The sequence below is a fragment of the Bos grunniens genome, chromosome 10 (genome assembly GCF_055505025.1).
Source record: "Bos grunniens cultivar Pamir isolate PY7600 chromosome 10, Bosgru_T2T1.0, whole genome shotgun sequence".
Classification (NCBI taxonomy): Eukaryota; Metazoa; Chordata; class Mammalia; order Artiodactyla; family Bovidae; genus Bos; species Bos grunniens.
The window spans coordinates 20,625,145-20,640,894 of NC_141174.1; the positions used below are offsets into that span (position 1 = coordinate 20,625,145).

At 49.2% G+C, this 15,750-nt stretch overlaps 1 long non-coding RNA gene across 2 annotated transcripts in view; it reads right to left on the bottom strand.

Moving 5' to 3' along the window:
- The window catches only part of LOC147364072 (uncharacterized), a 61,453-nt gene that overhangs the window by 45,144 nt on the left and 559 nt on the right, over window positions 1-15,750 (bottom strand). The window lies entirely within an intron of this gene.

The following is a 15,750-nucleotide window of genomic DNA, read 5'->3' on the forward strand; positions in this document are numbered from 1 at the left end:
GGAGGAAAGAAAGTCCTCACAATAGGTCTGCTGTTGTGCAAGGAATTCTAGAAGATGCAAATCTGGGTTGTGGCAGCACACGGGGCCCCAAGATCCAGCCGCTCAAACCCCTTCCACGGCTGAGGTTGGGGAATCAGTCATGCGTATTTGCCATCAGCTCAGTACTCTGTTTAACCTTCTCTCTAGTTAAGCACTCAGCACAGAGAAACACCCTAGGAAATTAAACTCAGGGCTGTTCTTGGCTCTTTAAGGAAGTTTATCTAAACAAGGACATGCAGGACTGCCAGCACCAAGATTGTAATCAGGTGGCTTGTTTTCCCACCCAGCTGGGGAGCAGAGAATAGTGATTAGAGGATGGTTCACCAAAGAGTCTGAACGGTCCTAAGCAAGATGCTTTGGGGGTGTTCTCCTTTCCTGTGCTCTGCTTCAGGGCTGAGGTCATGGGGTTCAGCTGGCCTTTGTACCATAGACTGGCCAGGCCCCCAGGGCACTCAGAACAGAGCCAGGGGCTTCTCAGTCAGATGAAATTCTGGACAGCCTACAGGACGGCAAGTCAGATTCTGATGACTGGCTCAGCAGATGAGCCATTGTGGATGGAAGTAAGGGGAAAAATAGAGGTTCATGCAAGTCTTCCAACAGGCGCTCCAGCTGGTGCTGAAACAGCAAATAAGGGAAAGAAAACTTGAACAAGAGGTGAAAAAGATACAAGGATGCTCCCAGGACCCATGGCTTCTCCCCAGGATGTGAGAAAACTGCACAAACATTTTGATGGAGCATCAGGTGGTGGTGGTTTTTCATCAGAGTTATAATTCAATGAAATGGAGCACTGAATTTACTCTAGTGTCAGATTTTATCTTGATAGTGTTAGAAATGACTCTGCACCTTTATGGACTCATTAAAGGGCAGAAGGGGTCAATTTTCCAGTTGTACTCAACTGTGTTCTTTAGGGGAAATTTTGTGCCCTTGTGAAGCTAGTCTGCAGAATCTCAGGGGGCAGTTACCCTCAGGGTTGTGCCAACGGGCACCCCTTGCATCTTGTCCTCAGGTGCCTCGCTGGTCTCACCCTAGACACGGCCCTGGGATCAAGCACAGTGCCAAGGGGAGAGGAGGCAGTGCCAAGGGGGAGAGGAGGCCCTCAGTCACTGGACGAATAAAGGCACAAACAAATGAGGTGTGGAAGAAGGAACGTCCTGGGAAAGCTCTAGATCCTGAATGCTTTCACAGCCCGTGAATAATTTGTTTTCCAGAAGACTCATGTGGAGGTAAATGAGTGCAACCTTCAGTGTTGTGGTCATCCTAGTCAGCTCAGACTGCTATAACAAAATACTACAGACGGACATCTATTTCGCACAGTCCTGGAGGCGACATTCAAGATTGAGGTGCCAGCAAGTTCAGGTGCTGGAGACGGCCTCTCCCTGGCCTGTAGATGTCTGCCTTCTTACTATATCCTCACATGGCAGAGAGAGCGAGCTCTGGTCTATCCTCCTCTTCTTAAAGGACACCAATCCCATTATGGAGGGCTCTAATTTTGTGACCTCGAATAATCCTAATCGCCTCCCAAAGGCTTCCTTCCCCTCTGAACATCATCATGCTGGGGAGTTAAGCCTTCAACATATGAATTCTGGTGAGATGTAAACATTTAGTCCATGTCAGTAGTGTATTAAGATTACATGTTTCGGGGACTTGCCTGGTGGTCCAGTGGTTAAGAATCCACCTTGCAATCCAGGGAACGTGGGTTCAATTCCTGGTTGGGGAACTAAGATCCCATATGCTGTGGAGCAACTGAGGCCATGTGCTGCAACAACCAAGCCCACACTCTCAGAGTGTGCCACGATCACCAAGCCCGCCTTCTTGGACTGTGCCATAACTACTGAGCCTGAGTGCCTAGAGTCCCTGCATGCCAGGAAAGACCCCTCATGGTGCAATGAAGATCATGCTTGCCACAACTAAGACCCAACCCAACCCAATAAATTATAAATGTAAAAAAGAAGAGATTACATGTTTGGGGGTCTCTGCTTTTGTACGGAAATTTGATCAGTAAGGTAGAATTCTCAGATGGTTCCCAAGATTCCCACCCCCTAGTGTGCATACTGTGTGTAAACCCCTTCCTTGAGGTGCGTGGTCCTGACCTAATCAGGTGAGCCTTTAAAGAGGGTCTAGCAGCCACAGACGGAAGAAGTCAGAGAGATTGGAAATGTGAGAGAGATTTTTCTGGGGCCTTGCAGGAGCTAACAGCTATGTTTCAAGAGAGCCTATGGAGGGGCTTCCCTTGTGGTTCAGCTGGTAAAGAATCCACCTGCAATGCGGGAGACCTAGGTTAGATCCCTAGGTTGGGAAGATCCCCTGGAGAAGGGAAAGGCTACCCTTTCCCTCCAGTATTCTGGCCTAGAGAATTCCATGGACTGTACAGTCCATGGGGTCGCAAAGAGTCAGACATGCCTGAGCAACTTTCATGGAAGGGATCACATGGTGAGGAAATGTAGGAGGCTTCTAAGAGCTAAGAACAGCTCCCAGCAACAGCTGAAAAGAAAAGGGGACCCTTAACCCTACACCGAAAAGTAACTAAGTTCTGCCTAAAGCTATGTGAGCTTGGAAGAGGACCTCACACTTCAAGTGAGGTCCCAGCCTGGAGGACACTTTGATTTCACCTCATGAGGTCCTAATCAGAGAACCCAGCCATACCATGATCAGATTTCTGATTTAGAATGCTGTGATAATAAACTCATAGTGTTTTCAGCCACTACATATATGGTAATCAGTGACAAGTCCTGGAAAACCAATACAATCTCCTCTCTGCGGATCAGCCCACATCTCTGAGTCTCTTTATCTTACTAAAAACAGCTTCTATTTGGCTGTTGATTACATTTTCCCATATATTAATACACAACCTCTTTTCTTGCTTCTGTCTTTCCCCCCCTACTGTTTCCTCTGGGAATTTACATAGTAATTCAAGTCTGCTATGCACACATTGTTATTTTAATACCATTTAACGCAGAAACTGTATTATCTTCTCCTCAACCTCTACAAAGCATCTGCAGGGCACACAGCATTGTGAGGCTACTGGTCTCCTCCCTCCCAACCCGTGTTCCAGGCTTCCAAAGCTTAACATTATGTTTATTACATAACAGCAGGACGTAAGCCCAAACAACCTGCTGCCGGGCTTTCAAATATAGCAACCGCAGAAATCTCCTCGGGCTTGATGAAGAGCCACTTCAAATGTCTTCTAATTTCAGCAGTTTTCTGGTCGATAGAAAACAAGGTCTAAAAATGGCTCTGCAGGTGAAGGGCACACGTGGAAACCCACCCACCCCCTGTGACGTCGTGGAGGGAGGAGTGGGCTTCCCTCAACAAGGATGCAGGGGGTGGGAGGTACGGAAGGAACCGAGGGCCCCCTCGTTTTGGGGATTTGCAGGCAGCCTCTTAAGGAGAATTGCCTTGTGTGAACCGATCTCAGGGGAGAAAATGGAAAAGGCCTGAAAGTGAAGCCCTTCCAGGCTGGCGTCTCAGTAATGGTCCCTCCTTTTGTTTCCTTTTCTTATTGATGGGACCATTGGCTGTTGTAGTCACCAAGGGGATTCGTGACTGCATCAAGAGCCGACTCTATCTGGCTTGAAAACTGAAAGTCGCTCAGTCATGTCCGACTCTTTGCAACCCCATGGACTATACAGTCCATGGAATTCTCCAGGCCAGAATACTGGAGTGGGTAGCCATTATCTTCTCCAGGGTTTTAAGAATAGGGAATTTCTTGGCTTGGAAATCTGTTGAATAAGGGTTGGGCTGCTCATTTGACCCCCATCCCCGCCATGTTGGTTCTATTCTCAGGCACCAGCTCCCCACACAGCACCTGTCTCTTCTCCACTCACCCTCAAATCTCTGGGCTTGCCCTCATGGGAAAAGGGTGTCTCTTTCTCCAACTTCAGCCATCTACCCTGGGCTGACTGGTTGGGGCTGGGTCACACACCACTCTCCTAAATCATTACCATGGCCAGGAGACAAAACCCATTGTTTGGCTAGGAAGGGCAGGTATCAACTTCAGAACAGGAGTATGAGGCCACAAGGACTTGAGGGGGTGGGGGCGAAGAATGGGCTCCCAGAGAAAAATCAAGTGTCACCAGAAGAGGGTGGAATGGACAGTGGGCAGGCTAGGATCACCAAGGTCCTTGTCACCTTGCCATCTGACTTACTCTAATGCGGGGTATTTGGGACCTGGAGAGGCCATCGGGAGCGTGGTGTCTCTCTGCATCTCCATGCTTCCCCTGAGCCACCTGCAACCCTATAGGATCATCTGTGTGTATGCGTGCCTTTCACCCAGGTCACCAGCAAGCAGCAGTCAAGGCATAAATTTATAACACATTCCGCTCCACCCTGGGCCTTCTAATTTCCTCTCTTGGCTATAAGGCAGTAGACATTTCTATGCCCTTATACCTCTGTTCCTCTGAGAGTAGACTGCCTTCCCTTCCTGATACACAGATCTGGGGACCGCACAAAGACTTCACACTGGAGAGCCGTCCTGCCACATGCAGGAATCTGGGTGCAGCAAAGCGGAGGCTGGGGGAACCCTGTGTCCCAGGCTTTGGGGCTCACACTGACCCTGGGGCTATGACTTCTCTCCACGGGGTTGCTCTGCCCCAACTCGTGACCTACCTGACCCACCACCTTTCCGTAGGACCTTTCTGTGCCCACTTCCAATGGGCATCTGTCAGGGGTGCCATGACTCCTGCTTTCTGGACTGGGGCAGGGGGCCAGCACTCATAAGTTGCTTCTAAGTGAGCCCTAGCCCACGGCAGACAGAGAAAATACTCAATGACAGTTCAAGGTATGCCCCCCACTTCAACCCCACTCCCTTCAACAACTTTCATTTCTGTTTTGCCAATGAGATTTCCCTGTTCCATCAAAGGGTTAAACAACTTTTGACTGGGAAGACAGGAGATCTTCCTGATATAGAACACATGTTGGAAACTGGTCTCTTAGCAGAGGAGTATGTTATATGTAAAAGGAAAGTGCCAATTAGTTTTACCCAATTTTATTAATATTGGGCCTATTATAAAATCACTCTAAAATGCACATTAATATTATAATGAGGTACTATCTCACACCAGTCAGAACACCCATCACTGAAAAGTTTACAAATAACAAGTGCTGGAGAGGGTGTGGAGAAAAGGGAACACTCTTATACCATCGGTGGGAATGTAAATTGGTACAGCTACTATGGAAAACAGTAAGGAGTTTCCTCAAAAAACTAAAAATAGAGTCACCATATGATCCAGCAATCCCGCTCCTGGGCATATATCCAGCCAAAACTATAATTCAAAAAGATATACGCAGCCCAATGTTCATAGAAGCACTGTTTACAATAGTCAAGACATGGGAAAAAAACCTAAATGTCCATCTGCCGATAAATGGATTAAAAAATGTGGTAAATATATACAAAGGAGTATTACTTAGTCATAAAAAAGAATGAAATAATGCCATTTTCAGCAACATGGACAGACCTAGAGATTATCATACTAAGTGAAGTAAGTCAGAAAGAAAAAGACGAATTCCACACGCCATCTTACATGTTGACTCTAAAATATGACACAAAAGGGGCTTCCCAGGTGGTGCTCCTGGTAAAGAACCTTCCTGCCAATGCGGGAGACGTAAGAGATGCATGGCAGGCTACAGTCCACAAGGTGCTGTTATACAGCACAGGGAGCTGTATTCAATATCCTGTAATAAACCATAATGGAAAAGAATATGAAACATAATATGTATATTTGTGTATATAACTGAATGGCTTTGCTGTACACCAGAAACTAATAACATTACAAATCAGCTATTCTTCAATAAAAAATAAAAATAAATAAAGCCATTCTAATATATAACAGTATATCTTAAAATGTGTCCTAGTGGGATTATCTATGTGATTAATGATATTCAAATCAATTTTATATTTAACATAAGAAATAAAATTGAATGATTCACTTATGTATTAAACTTGTATTTACTGAATATATAATAGGTGCTTGGTTATGAGCCAAGGGATGCAAAGATGTTTAACACTTAATTCTCCTCCAAATGTTTATAATCTACTAGATGAAATAAGTGCATAGCACAAAAATAAGTATGATTCTATTACAGAATCAGTCTGTTTCTTTAAAAAGACAGTTTAAATTCACCTAGCTCCCAACTTGAAGAGTTTAACTTAAATTAGCTAAGGTTTGGCTCAGGTATCTGGTATAAAAAGGGCCACTCAGAATCTCTGAGTACCAGGAAAGATTCCAGAGGTTGGCAAGAGAGCCGTGGTGTTGAAAGGAATCCTTTAGCTTCAGAATGAAATCAGAATCTTTGACTGCTCTGAAAGAACCTGTGTGAAACACAGTGAAGAAAATTACTAAGTCAATTCTCGATCTTTTGGCTTTAGAGCAAGGCATATGTGGAAAAGAAGCAGGAAAGTCAGATTTTCAAAGGGACATTAGCCATTTGGAGAACGTGCCTTCAGTAGAGAATCCATTATAGGAGATGAGTCATATGAAGTCTGAACAGAGAGAAGGGTGAGGGGCATGTGCTGGGTACTGACAGGGTCTGCTAGAGTCACCACCGAGAAGGTGTCTCAAGGTGCTGGGTCCCAAGTTTAAATATCCCTGGAAAGGGCCTTGGTCAGAGGTCACCCTTGGGCCAGTCAATCAGGGCCAAGAGGGGCGAGTTAAGTCACACAGAATAGCTGATGATTTTGTAGTAGCTGTGTGGGGAAGGTAATCGTGTGGATTATGTACTCTCAGGGGGTGGGTGGGGGTGGGGAAGAACAGGACAGACAAAAACATGTGTTCAGTATTTCTGCCTTTAGCTGGAGAGATTTCAGTAGCACAACTTCAGGTCCTGACACTCAGCATTGAGTTACTCTTGCAGTTCCTATGACTTGGGTATTAAGCCCCAGTTCTAAAAAGTAAGCTGTGGATGAGAAAACAAATCTCCACCTGGATTGTTGATACTGAGTATGGTTCTTCACCCTGCACTTTATGAGTTCCCACTCTTGTAACCTCCCCGGTAGCTCAGTCTTTCTAGAACTGGACTTCTTGGGCAGAGGTCCTTATTCTGAACCTGGACTTACGTCCTAAGCTTCACTATCTTCTGGGAGACTTTACTGATGTCAACACGTGACTTCCAGCCTTTTCCTGGATCCCCAGCTGCCACGCCTTAAGCTCCACATCTGCCCTCTTCCTGCTGCGGTTAACGGAGTCTCGATCACTACCTCACCAAGGCTGCCTTTGAAACCAACTTCAGTGTGAGGGCTTTGCAGAGCCTTGGTGGGGAGTGATGTGATAAGAGATGGAGTCACTGTTCCTGGAGACAGTTGGCACCAAAATTGCCTGGGAAAGCAGAGTGACCCCAAATGATTATTTAGGGAGTGCTTACATTTTCCCTGACTTCCTTGTCTGCCCAGACAGAGGCACAGGGGGTTTGAGTGGGGAGGTGAGTGGCTCCCATGGCCTTCCCTGGCCTTCACTTCCCCAGTGGCTCAGACAGTGAAGAATCTGCCTGCAATGCAGGAAACCTGGGTTTAATCCCTGGGTCGGGAAGATCCTCTGGAGAAGGGAATGGCAACCCACCCTAGTATTCTTGCCTGGAGAATCCCATGGACAGAGGAGCCTGGCGGGCTACAGTCCACGGGGTCGCACAGAGTAGACACGACTGAGTGACTAACACAGCATGAAGGTGCAAAAAGAATTAAGACTTGACAGCTTCAAACACCAGGATAAGGAGATCTTACTGTGGATCCTGCCCTGGATATTTGGCCAGTTTATGAGAATGCTTGAAAACCACACACAACATGCAAATCACACGACACCCAACAGACAGCCCTCTAGGGCTGTCCATCTTCCTGGCTGGGAACCTTTCGGAAATCTCCATGGGGTCTGAGATGTCTCCTGCCCTTCCAAGGGGGTCAGTGTGAGAGGGCCGTGAGTGAAGACTGAAAGTAGACTGGCAGCGTGAACCGTTTCTTCGGCCACTGAACCCCCCCTCTCCAATGTGAAAAAACAGCTCAGCATCCATGCTGTTTCCAGGACTCCTAGAGATGACTTCAGAGACAGAGGCCAGACCGCAGTGCTCAAGCGGTGGTTCAGAAGAGGTTTCTACTACGCTCTGGAGAGTGAAAGTCAAAGTTGCTCAGTTGTGTCCTACTCTTTGAAACCCCATGGACTCTATAGTCCACGGAATTCTCCAGGCCAGAATACTGGAGTGGGTAGCCTTTCCCTTCTCCGGGGAAATCTTCCAAACTCAGGGATCAAACCCAGGTCTCCGCAGGTGGATTCTTTACCAGCTGAGCCACAAGGGAAGCCCAAGAATACTGAAATGGGTAGCCTATCCCTTCTCCAGCGGATCTTCCCCACCCAGGAATTGAACCAGGGTCTCCTGCATTGCAGGTGGATTCTTTACCAACTGAGCTATCGGGGAAGCCCTCTAGAGAGTGAAGAAATGATCAAAACATCCAGTTTTTAAAACTCTAAGAATATGGGACAATGACCTCCAAATCCCTAGACTTAAAACAACAAACCCTCCCCCGCAACTGTCAAAAGGAAGAGAGGCAGAGAGAGGGCTACAGCCCTGGACATTTCTTTGTTCTTTTTGTTTTGATTGTGGATAACCAGCTGCGTGAGTTTTGGTGGCTACAACACGGCAGCGTAGGAAGAAGCTGGGTCTTGAAGGCAGTCCATCTAGGAGGGATCCCAGCTGGCCCTTTCTTGTGTGAGCTTGGACAATTCGTATAACCTCTTAAGCTTTCATGTCCTTATCCGGAAAATAGACATAATAGAATCTGCCTGATGTGAAAGTGTAAGTGAGAGAATGCATGGAAATGCTTGCATTCTTGGCACACAGGAGAATCTGAGGACAAGTGTTCTGTGAAAGGAAGAGGGTGCAAGGTGGAACAGGATGCAAGCAGGCATCTGAGGAAGGTGTCACAACTGAACTAAAACCACTGAGAGCAAGCTCCTTAAGTCCTGGCTTTGTCCTGCTCGTCCCTGAATCTCCAACCCCCGGTGTGGATCTTGCACAGAGCGGACGCTCTGAAAACGTTGGTTAGACTGAATGGAGCCCTAGCTGGACCCATGTTAGGGACAGGTTTGCAAAAGGGGAAGTGAGGCAGATGAGAGAGAAAAGGACAGAGAGGCAGGCGTGAGGCAGCTGGCAGGGAGGAAGGGCACACAGAGTGACAAAGCCTGAGAGTGATGGAGATTCCAGGGGACAAACGGTGACTTTGGCCTGTCTCTAGAGTCCCCATAAAACTAACGGACTTGTGATGGAATTGTTTCCAAAGTGTTTGGGGAGCCAGATGGGAAGCTTATGTCATTGTGTTCCTTTGCAAGCTCAAAATAATGGGTCCCGTTCTTGCCTGCGGGGGAAGGTAGGCATCCTCCACTGCTCTGTGTCCATCACTGCTGTATTGGAGCCTTCCCATCCTCTCTGCAGATGCCTTTTGGAAGCGCTACCTGCCCTGCAAGGCAGTCCTGGGGCAGCTGGGTGGGGGAATGTGCTGCGAGGTAGAGCAGGCATGGAGAACTAGACGTTCCACCCTTATAACAAAAGATTCATCCCACATCCCCTACCGGAAGTGAACGCAGCACCAGAAGCTAACCAAGTCCTCAGGCTGGGTGCCTGGGGGGCTTTTAGGTCTTGGCCACACAGAAAAGCTGCTGGAAAACTGCACTGTTGCACAAAGATTTGTTAGTTAATAGCGTGGGGAGCAGAGAAGGAAATGGCAACCCACTCCAGTATTCTTGCCTGGAGAATCCTGTGGACAGAGGAGCCTGGTGGGCTGCTGTCCATGGGGTCACACAGAATCGGACACAACTGAAGCGACTCAGCATGTATGCATGCACTGGAGAAGGAAATGGCAATCCACTCCAGTGTTCTTGCCTGGAGAATCCCAGGGACGGCAGAGTCTGGTGGGCTGCTGAATATGGGGTCGCACAGAGTCGGACATGACTGAAGCAACTTAGCAGCAGCAGCAGCAGTGTGGGGAGAAGAAAAATACACTAACAAGGTCCTTCAGCTGTTTTGCAGATTACCCTGTGTTTCAGAGAGGTCCATCAGCTTTGGATCCGAGTGTTTCCCCAGGCATAACCAGGATAGCTTCCCTGACCCAACTTGGGTCAAAGTGACATCGTGCTTGGGACTTGCCTGGTGGTCCAATGCTTAAGAATCTGCCTTGTAATGCAGGGGACTTGGGTCTGATCCCTGGTCGGGGAACTAGGATCCCACATGCTGTGGAACAGCTAAGCCCAAGTGCCACAACTACTGAGCCTGACACTCCAGAGCCCCTGCACCAAAGGTGGAGGGTCCACGTGCCACATCGAAAGATTCCACATAATGCAGCTTAGAGCCGATGTAGCCAAGAACTGAGAGACGAAAGAGGAATGTGCACTGATTAACAAGTATCACCAGTGCCTATTTCCTCTGCTGGAATTCTTTAGGTCTTAAGAAATGTGCTTAGGGGCCTCTCGTCCCTGGCCACAATGGCTGGATTGTTCATTTCCAATGAGTGGGTTTCCTTTCACCCCCTCAACGCCCACTCTGTGGTAGATAGGGTAATGGTGCCCTTTCCACATAGGAAAAGACATGCCAGCCTCTCTCCATTGATGCAAACAATCTGGAGGAAGGACGTCATTAAGGAAAACTCTGGGTCCCCAGAGTTGGGGCAGCTGGGGTCTTTGTCTAACCCAAGTCAGTATGGCTCACACGAAACAGAGACACTTGGATTTCCCTGGTGGTCTGGAGGTTAAGAATCCACCCGCCAACGCAGGGGACACAGGTTCAATCCCTGGTCCAGGAAGATCCCACTGCTGCAGAGCAACTAAACCCACGTGCCACAGCTATTGAGCCTGTGCTCCACAACCAGAGAAGCCGCCACAATGAGAAGCCTGCACCCCACAATTAGGGAGTAGCCCCAACTTGTCGAAACTAGAGAAAACCCAGTGTGCAGCAATGAAGACCCAGAATGCAGCCAGAAAGTTATAATAAATTTAAAACAAAACAGAGACACTGGCAGCTATGCTGTGACCATAGACAGATGTGGGGACCAAAACACTCCAACCCCATTGCTATAGATCCACTTCCTTACACCAGGGTTTTCAAATTCCAGCAGATATCTGAGTCAGCTAGAGGGCTTGTCAAACACAGACTGTCAGCCCTCATTCCCAGAGTTTGTGACACAGGGCTCTGGGGTGGGGCTTCTGCCTTTCTAACAAGCTCCTCAGTGATGCTGCCAGTCTAAGGATTATATTCTAAGAAACTATTGCCTTAGACAGATGTTCTGCTTCTCAAAGCCAAGGATAAAAAGCAATACCTTTGAGATGAGCCCTGTAACTGCTATTAGCCTTAATGATACAAAATGATCTCAGGTTTGTTTTTCGTTTGTGTTTTGTTTTTTTCAGCTTACCCAGATCAGAACATGCGAAAGGAGGAAGAAAAGGTAAGTTTCAGGGAGGAGAAGACCTGGGAAAGAATGCAATATGAGGCCTGTTATTCAGAGGAGAAGGCTGATGGGTGTCACAAAGGGAGGTCGTGGGAGGAGAGCCAGAAGGAACCTGGGTGCTGAGGTGGGCAGAGGAAGACAAGTTTGAGAGCCGACCGTTGGGCAATGAAAGGAGCACTGGACTTGGAGTGCGAACACCTGCAGGTCTCTCCCATGAGGCCTTGCAGCTGCTGGCAGCAGCCAAGAAAGTATCCACTCTGAAGTCAGTCAGAGCAGATCTAACAGCTCTCGTGGGCAGAGCCCGCCAAGTTTCTGGGTGGGTGAGCCTGGTCCAGGGCCCTGTGCCCAGCACTCTATTTGTACTGGGCCTGAGACCCAGGGCAGGAAGCCACCAGCCCTGCAGGGCGCTCTGGCAACCCCCTGCCAATTTCTCCAGGCTCCCGGCAGGCTTGCGGAGGGTGAGCGTGGGCAGCCGTGACTCAACCAGCCTCGCGGGGAGGCAGAGGCTGCCGCTGCAACCCGCGCTGCCACGGAAACAGGCTAAATCGATCCCAGATCCCTGGAGGGGCAGAGAACAAGCCGCCCGCCACCAGGGAGCTGGGAATGCTTCTGGGTTCAGACACCCGGTCGGTGAGCACAGCCTGAGCTGTGCTGGTCACGGAGCTGGCTGGAGACCAGCAGCAAAGAAGCGGGTGCAGCCACCTGAGCAGGCGACAAGGGGTGACAGGCTCCCCACCCCTGCTGCCTGTGTCTGATGGTAGCAGCAGGGGTGGGGGGTTGTCGGGGGGCACACAGGGCCCTTGTGCACTAGGCAGACCAGTCCATGCAGGTCCTCCTCCTACAATCTGTAGGAAATCTGTGCTTACTGGTGGGGTGGGGAGAAGAGACGAGAACCTGACTCTTCACTCTTCTCGCTCTAATTCTATGAAGCTGCTCCCTCACCACACGACATGACCACAAATGCATACCAAGAAGAAGAGGAAACTGAGGCCAATGACCTAAGCCAAGTCCCACAGCTTTCAGAGGCAAGAGTCAGGCTGGCCTCCTAATATCCTGAGCACTAATCCCTCATCATTTTTCTACTAGACTCTGCGACTTAGCAGCAGCTGCGTCTCAAGGAAACAATGAGTCTTGAGCAATTGGCTTTGCCTTCAATATCTGCTCTCTGGAGCAGTGGGTGGTGCAATTAATAACATACTCTGGGGCTTCCCTGGTGGTCCAGTGGTTAAGAATCCACTTGCCAATGCAGGGGGCATGGGTTTGATCCCTGGTCTGGGAAAATCCCACATGCCACAGGGCAATTAAGCCTGTGGGCCACAACTACTGAAGCCGGCACCCTAGAGCTGATGCTCTGCAACAAGAGAAGCCACCACAATGAGAAGCCTGGGCACCTCAACTAGAGTATAGCCCTTGCTCACCACAAGTCAGGAAAGCCTGCACACAGCAATGAAGACCCAGGGCAGCCAAAAATAAATAAAACAATAAAAACATACTCTGCTCTTCCCAAGAGCCTCAGTGAGTCTTTAGCCTGCTTTCCCCACCTTCATCAACTCCTAAGCCAGGTGATCCACCAATCAGTCAGTGGAAACCCCAAGAGTTTCCAGTTTCCCCAACATCCATCCATTATGGTGTCCTGGGAACAGAGGTAGAAGTGGGGCTCCGGAGTCTTTGGGCCAGCCCTCCCTAGGGTGGTAGATGTCTGCACTCACTGGTGATTCTCAGGCCATTTCCCATTGTCCCGTCTATGGAGTCCCAGCTGAGGCTCACACCTGGCTGTGGTGGCTTTGGCACATCCTCAAGCCCCAAGGTCCCTGCATCCCGTGCAGCAACCCCCCTCAAGCCCCACTGCGGCCACTTTGGACCTGGCACTTCCTCGCACCCCTTGCCTACAGAGGGAACAGCGAGGGGCTTTCCCATTTCATGCATGAGATGAAGGCTCCTGGGTGGATCTCTACCTCCTTCCTGCCTTCCTCCTCCCTTGTCCTGTTTCAGGAAAATCCCTTCTGCGTTCAAGATCCCTTCCCTCCCCTCACCTGTCTTTGATCCACTAATTATCTCCATTCTCCTAATGGTTCATCTGCTTTTCTGTGAGCTTCTCCTCCTCAGACTATAACCATGTTTCTGTCTCTCCCATATTAAAAAAAAAAAGACAAACCCAACTAAACCAAACACGTGTTCCACTCTGATTACTCTCCTTCCCTCATGCAAAGCTTCTTCTCAGAGCAGCTTGCACTTTCTCTCTCTCCTTTCTTACTTCCCAAGGGGTCCAGATCCCTCCCTATGCTGCCCAGCATCTCTACTCTCCACTCAGTTCCCTCTTGCTGGTATCCACCTTGGGCACATGAACACCGGTGACTATCTCAGATGTTCTAACACGTCTAGTCCTCGGGGCACCGAGGGAGCTGGGCTTCAAGTAGGGGAGTCCCAGCTGCACACCTCTTGAGCCCCGGAGCTTGTATTTGTGTTCAAGCTTTCCTCAACTTCAACCTTTGCCCTCCACAAGACAAGCCGAGTCCTAGGACCCTTTGCTGCAGCACTTGCACCTGAAACTCCATCCTCGAGCAACAAAATACAAAGAAACTGTACGGGACTAAAAATGTGTGCGCGCACAGTCAGGGCAAATTCTGGCCCCCAAAGATAGAGAAAGATCCCAACACTCAACTGTTACTTTTGAGGAGTCTGGAGCAAAAACAGGGTACTAAGCATACCCCTTGCACACACCAACACCTAAAGGGTGGACAAAAAGCCTCTGCCCGACCCCTGGACACATCCCTACCCTCACCCCATATAAGGAACAAGTTCGCCTGCCCCTCTTGGAGTGAGCAAGCAAGGGAATCGGTTGTTTGTTCTCTCTCCCTCCTGCTGCAGCAGGGGCCCCAATAGAGCCTTGCTTGAATTTCTGGTCTGGCCTCTCATCAATTTCTATTGCCTGGGAAAGGCCAAGAGCCCTGGTTCGTGACATCCCTACCCACCCTCAACTCCCAAATTGGGCTGTATGCCAGTCCACAGGACCAACGAAGAGAAGGGATGTCGGATACCCCTTTATCTTCTCAGAGAAGATGGTAGAGATGCTACCAAAAATATTTTATCCTCCCCAAGTTACAGAAGAAAATTTCTGTTGCATGGCGGGTGGGTGAGCAGAGACCAGAGGGTGTGTATGGTAGGGAAAAGACGACCAGGCTCCTTCAGGGGCACCAATGGCAGGAGCTGTCTACCCAGTCACACTGAGTCAATTCTTGTGGAATGGAAGAGGATCCTCCCCGAAGGACCCTTAGGAGGTAAAAGGAGAGGGTCTAATTCTTAGTCTTGGAGCTGAAGGGTAGGCTTGGAAAGATGTGAAAGATAGTGTTTTCTTTGATCAAAGTTTATAGCCAAGAACCACCAGGAAGGAAGGGCGGGTTTGTCTCCTGGGGAGGCCCCTCCTGTACCAGCTTTACAGGGTCTGATTTCACAGTGGAGGGTATCAGGCCTCCCTCTCTGGACACTGGCATCTCCTTGACGGGCCAGTCCTACCATCGGCCGCCTCCCTTGGGAACATGTGGCCCAGCCGGAGGAGCCTAGGCTCTGCAGGTTCAGAGAGGTGGTTCCCACCGGAGTCGGCCCGCAGCGGGGACCCCAGCAGAAAGGGCCTGCATCTTTGCTCAGGGCACTCGGCAGACGCAGAAGCTCTGGATTCCGGGTGCCTGCTGGAATGGCAAGGTCGTTCTGTGACACCAGAGCCCAGGCTGGCAGTTTCTTCTCCCTTGGCTTTTGGTGCCCACCCTCCGTACTTGAACTTGGCCAGGCTCCTGGGAAATGTGCAGAAAAGCCAACAGACTTCCAGCCTCATGCAGATTCTTTCTGAAGCCCTTCTACATCCACCAAAATGGAGCCACTCACATTTCAAAGGGACCTTACAGCCCAGGGGTCAGCCCCCCTCTTGCAGGACATCCGTCAGCGGATCCATCTGTCTGGCTTGAGCAGTTCCCAGAACAGAAGTTTCTTTGTTCAATTAGGGGACCTCTAGAGGGCACTTTGGTTAATAGAAATTTCTTCCTGATTTTGACCTAAAATCTGCCCCCTTATGACTTCTGCCCAGCTGGTTCTATTCTTTGGTCCTTGGAAGAAAATGTCTGCTCAATTATCTCATCGGTCTCACAGTAGCCAGAGGAGGTGAGGGTGGAATTATTGACTTCTTTTATAGAAAGTGGATAAGCTGGGGAAGTTAAGAAGCTTTGAAAAAGCTTCAGGTGAAGTCGGAGCTAGAACCCAAGTCCCTGGCCAGTTCTCCTGCTAATACACTCCCTTTCTTAATC